The sequence below is a fragment of the Amphiura filiformis genome, chromosome 19 (assembly GCF_039555335.1).
Source record: "Amphiura filiformis chromosome 19, Afil_fr2py, whole genome shotgun sequence".
Lineage (NCBI taxonomy): Eukaryota > Metazoa > Echinodermata > Ophiuroidea > Amphilepidida > Amphiuridae > Amphiura > Amphiura filiformis.
The window spans coordinates 25009898-25016271 of record NC_092646.1 but is presented as its reverse complement, the minus strand read 5'-3'; positions in this window follow the sequence as shown (position 1 = coordinate 25016271).

Below are 6374 nucleotides of genomic sequence, written 5' to 3'. Positions count from 1 at the left end.
TATAAATTTTGATATATAACAGCCCTCGAAGTAAATTATATAAATCTAATGATATATTTTAAAGTGTATGTAGCAGGAGGAAAAGCCGACGGTCAATTGAAAATTTTGACCTTTCATATTGAAGATATAGATTTTTTCCCAAAAGACCTAATTTTTTTTGGTGTTTTGGGAAAAAAATCCATATCTTCAATACGAAAGGTCAAAATTTTCAATTGATCGTCGGCATTTCATCCCACCTACATACACGTTAAGTATAAATCATCAGATTTATAAAGTTTACTTCGAGTACTGTTAAATATCAAAAATATCAATTTTTAATGATTTGCCATAAAATGTGTATTAAATTGCGAATTTCAAAAAACCAAAATTATTTGATATCAGAATGACATTCTTCGTATTCAGAATGCAATTCGATATGTCTGATGTGCTCTAATGTCCCAAAATAAATACTGTCCAAACGTTCATACCCCCAGCCCTTAATAACAACGGGAATGATGTTGAAGCCGATAGATTTTACAAAATGTTTAATGATTTCATATTTTTCGTTTAAATGTTTTTATGAAACATTGGTATAAACATCGAATACGGACTAATGAGGGAACACATGTCAGGTATTAGTCTAATAATAGTATTGAAAAAGCCCACATTAGTTTTGGCCATAATAAACTGAACTAAGATATTCCTGACGAAATGTCAGTGAAAGAGGGAGTGTTATGTTTCTTGACGCACGAAAGTACCTCTTCTAAAGAAATAAGTATTCAATAAACATACTAAAAAGGCAGATAAGGCCATAGTCACAAGCCTTTCCATTTAGGTATTGGTATAATTGACGTCAACGATTAACATTCATGATATGTCGCATGCATACATGTACACATTCGCCAAGTGCTGATTTCATGACTCTTAAAAAGTTTCAATAGAATGCTGTTGTTGCAAAACCATTTGAAAACTTCGGTAAATATTTTACTCCAACACAACATTCAAATTACAGTGCTTCTAGCCACATTCTTTCTGAGGAAAAGGTTATTTACAGAGCGGTAGAAATACATTCTAATGTGTTTTTGTTACTATTTCAGACAACAATCTGGTTCTCTGACCCAAGCTACAGCGAAACCAGATATCCGTTTTTCTTTACAATTTCATTTTTAACAAATATTTGTTCCATATAACTTGCCTCTGAGAAAAATGAAACACGATACATGTTTGACTTTGAATACTTTTTTCAAACAAATATTTGCTCGTTTCATAACTTACTGCTGTTGAAGACACTGGTTTAAAAGTTGCTTCCACCTGTAGCTATCAGACTTTCAGACTTTCAAACTTTCAATTTTTTTCTTCAGTTTGTTTTGTTACTGCGTTACAGTGCTGCTTAATTTGACACTGTAGTCGTCTTTGTCTTGATTCCAAATGTCATTCACCTTAAAAATCATTACCTGTGCTCTGCTTTTTTAGTTTCTCGTTGGAGTCTTTTTAGCTGCACGTAACATTCGTGATTTCTTGAACAATTCTAACATATTCATTAAAGGTCATATAATATATTGCTCGGACAACATCATATCATTTGCAAGCATATATTTTGAGGTCAATGAAAATGACTCTTTTTTAGAAAATAAGATGTTTAAAATTGATATTCCGCAAAAACCAACTTAAGCGATGAGTTCCTTCGAACGAGACAGATTTGACCTAGAAAAATTTGACGTCATGAAATGACTGTGCCTGCTTTGCCAGAAGGGAGTATAAACATTCTCAATGCACATAACGTATACTGTTGTTGTTCACAGAAAAAAACTAAGAATTAAGTATTACAAATTTAATGGTTTCTAAACATATGGATAAAATCAGCCGCTTCTTTTTTTTTTATAGGTTAGTAAATTGTAATATTACCATTCATATGTATATCAATATCATGAGAAATATTTGGGCTAAAAAAAAAAAAAAAAAAATTGAGCTTAGAATTTCAGCATGATCAATCTGAGACTAGCATATAAACCGTGTTAAGTCCACAAACTCATGTATCTGATTTCCCTGTGCGATATTGCAATGCTGTAGTTATTATAGTTTCAGTTGGATGAAATATTACAAAGCAAACGCATAGTAACAATACTGTGTGAGGCTTTGTTTCCGAAATGAGAATAATAGTCTGCACATTGTTATGCAGCATTGTTATGGTAAATAATATGGCTAATGTCAAACTTGTCAAAGTGATTGTGATTGTGTCACACAAGTAAATGAGAGTATGATATAGTGTTCGCTTCATTTACTTACGTTATCAGCTGGCTGCCTTGAAAATTAATTTCGCTTCAAACGAGTGAAGAACATGTACGAGCCCGAACTTTACCCACACAGTTTCTTTTTTTTCAGGAGAAATACGCATAAAAAATTGCAACGAGTATCAACTTGTAATGTAATAATTATTCTTCTCGAATAGAGATAAACTTATTTTTGCAATAGACCATAAGAAACAAAGGTCTTGTGGTACTGCAGTATCCATTAAAGCGAGCCCAATGTGGTGCAAACAAAAGAATTGGCATATAATCTCTTAATGGGTCCCTTGAAAAATACGTTAGCCAACGTTATTCATTTGTGGAATCCAATAATTACAAGGTCAAAGTTCATAAAGGGGTCAAATTTACTCAAATTAATTAATTTCAAAATATTGCTCTGGTAATCAGGAATTGAAACGGATGTTGTTTTCACAATTGACCTGTAATTCAAGATTTGCTTATCTGAGAATACATTTGTCGTCACGTCGACTTGCAATGCGCAAAAACGATGTTCGCAAAACGATGTGCGCATCGGTGTCAGACAACGTGACGTTAAAATACGATATCACCGGTGTACTCGTAAAGGCGTAGGGGATTTACCGAAAAAGTCAATTAGGATGCTTTTGAACTCTTTTCGTGGGTTTAAACTAGAGAGCTAGAGCTTCTATGGAGAGGGGATTTTTCGACAAATTTGAATGTGCCGCGCAAGTGAAGGTTTTGCAAAAGATTAATTTGAAAACACCACACCATGCCAGCTTATAACGATTTTATTTGATTAGAATATTGTATTCTCAGACAGTGTACTTCGGTTATATATATACATGCGCTTTTATAAATACGCACGTGACCACCTCCGCGCTGCCATAACAGCTTATAGACAGTAAGTCTCGAAGTGCCCTTCTAGATAGCGAGTGGTCTTTCTATACATTTGAATGCAAAGGCGGAACAACATGAGACTGATGTGCAGCAAAATTGTCTATTTTGTTCAACTTTGTGATTATATTGTAAACGTTTCCGTCGTTGAATATTTTTCCGTCGTCAAATACTTTCAAAATGTTGTTTTTGATAACATACGACAAATTCGGAATTGCAAAATGTGTATAATTTTGCAATTCAATTAATACTTAAATTTGATGATATTTATCTACAGAGTTCCTATCCCTTTCTGTACAGTGGTCAATGCATGAGGATTTGGCCACGCTTGCTAGACTTGGTATGTCGTGCCCATGGATCACTTGCGTATTTATAAAAGCCCATTAATAGATATAACCAAAGTACACTGTCAGATAAGCAAATCTTGAATTGCAGGTTAAATGTAAAAGCAACATCCTTTTTGCACGTTTTGGCCCTGTAACTATTAATCAAAAGATTAACATAAGCAAATACAACAGATCCTCAAAATAGCCGACGCTTTATTTTTATTTGCATTTTATGCTCGTAAAACCGTCTTCAAAATGCCGTAGATAAGAGTGCCCCCTTAAGAAGAGAAGCACTATAAACTTGCCCAATCATCGTACATCAGATCATTAGTAGGTTCATGATTGCTGTATGATTAAACCGGTCATAAACGTGCTTGAAATATTAAGTGTAATGTAAATTGTTTGTTTTTACTAATCGTTTGCCATTTCAACTAGGGATGAGGAATATATCGCTATCAAGCATTAAAAAGAGAGTGTATAAGGTGAATTTTCATAATCTAAATCAATATATATATATATATATATATTATAGAAAAATAACACTTTGATGTTTTGCAAATTTCATTCTATGTACTTTGAAAACTTGCTAGATTTATTGTTGTTAATGAGGTATGTACGTTTTACAAAAGTAGTGTTGTTTCAGCCATCTTTCCAACATAACTCAAGAACCACAGGACCTACAAAAGTATATCTGTGATATTTGAATAATTCTTTTACACACTCGCTATGAAATTATCAATGCAATTTTTGACAAGGCTCACTACCATTCGCAAGATGCTGTAAACTACCAAATCGCAACAGTTTAAAATAGTTGCTAACCTCAAAGTTGCACCCATGTTCTTGAATATATGGTGGTACCATACATATCAAGTGCTATATGTCACGAATTTGAGTTATATTCATTACAAAATTTAACATTTTAAAAATTAGTTCTTTCAATCTTTATAAAATTTTTAAAAGTTGCTGCAAAACAATCTAAGGTAATATTGTTTAAAGGAGTATTTTGTGATTCTAGCATACTCTTTTTATGGTATGTTGATGTTTCTGTGAATATTTGTGAATGAGCCACTGTGCTGTAATTTTGTTCTGTTAACATACATGAATCAATACCACTAATTTAATGGAACTTGAATTTTCTCATATTCAGTCAAACGCCACCAATACCAGAAAACTAGATTATTGAAAATTTGAAATGCCAAATGATCAAAAACTCAACTTAACCTAGACGTTTCTTTTCTCTTAGTTTAACGTACTGAACTGTAAATATCTAAAATGGCAGTGCCCCCTCGAAGCTTAAAATTACAATTGGGTAGGGCGAATACTTACTAAAAACGGATGCCGTGCGGATGAATTTGAGTAATAGTTCAATTAAAATGTCATATAATGAGAGAAAAAAAACATTTCAAAGTGTCAAAACACAGATTGTACTGTGATATGTAGCTCAGGATTCAGCATTTTTTGTTGATTATTTTAAAGCAACTTAAGGGAGGTGTAATGAGCGAACCATGGTTTGGATTCCAGAGGGAGGGTGTCTGTAAGAGGCACAGCCATCAGAAAATGAATAACTGAGATCGCGCGCCAAATAAACTTACTGCAGTAATTTTCCAAAAATAGACATAGGTGGGAAACGAACCCGGCACCTTCCGGTTCTGAATCAACAGATAGTATCACTAAGCCAACTTCCTGCACTAAAACCTGTGATATTAATTCTTGATAATGTTTAACGGAAAAATCAATACTAATGTACGATGTCATTCAAAATCAAATAGAAGTCCCACAACTAAAGTAGCAATCGATAAATCTGCTCACTCAATCATCAAATAATCAATCGAAAAATAAATAAATAAATAAATAAATAAATAAATAAATAAATATATAAATAAATAAATAAATAAATATATAAATAAATAAATAAATAAATAAATAAATAAATAAATAAATAAATAAATAAATAAATAAATAAATGTGTCCGTTCTCTCGAGCCCCAAAATGTCATTAAATAAATAAATAAAATAAATAAATAAAACAAATCAACAAATAAATAATAAATAAATAAATAAATAAATAAATAAATAAATAAATAAATAAATAAATAAATAAATAAATAAATAAATAATACAAAAAGAAATTATAAATTAGTTTTTCTAGGCCCTACGCTGGAAAAATTAAGCAGCATAAGAAAAGTAACAGACGCACGGTTTCGAACAAGCGACGCTCAGAACAGCACCTAAGAAACAACAACGCCTTAGACCACTTGGCCATAGAAGCACACGGTCTTCTCAATGTCAAAAAAATATATTAACCTTTAACGTTACGCAATATTGGCACATGACACGGGCACATGTCTGCGGGTAAAGATAATGCATGATAGAAAGGCGTACAAAGGGTCTATCACTGAAGTTAATGGTCATTGACATGTAACCAATTCTTTGTATACCAGCTACAGTCAACCTATACAAAGAAGTATATTATTAGGCGTTGACGCAATCATGAATGCGGGAAGTATAAAACCATAGTCGCCACTCGTGCACTTTGAGTCCACAGGTCCTTCAACCCCGAATTCAGAGGTCGATTTTGGGTTGTTACATGCAAATACAAACTAATTATATCATGAAAAAACCCACCAAGAGGACTACGGTACTTATTCAGAGCCAATCTACATTATGTTATTTACAAAAGCCGACGATCAAAGTAAAATTATAAAAGGAGCAAGACCAGATATCAACGTTAAATCACGGTAAGCCTAAAATCGCATCGAAAACGCCAAAATGCAGTCACAAAATTTAAAATATTACTAAATCACCACAACGAATTGTAACGTAGGTATGCAGAAAAGAGTTGTATTAGCAGCAATAACAAAGTATGTGCAAAAGATTTGTCTTTGGCATGTCGCTTTTTTGAAATATCGCTA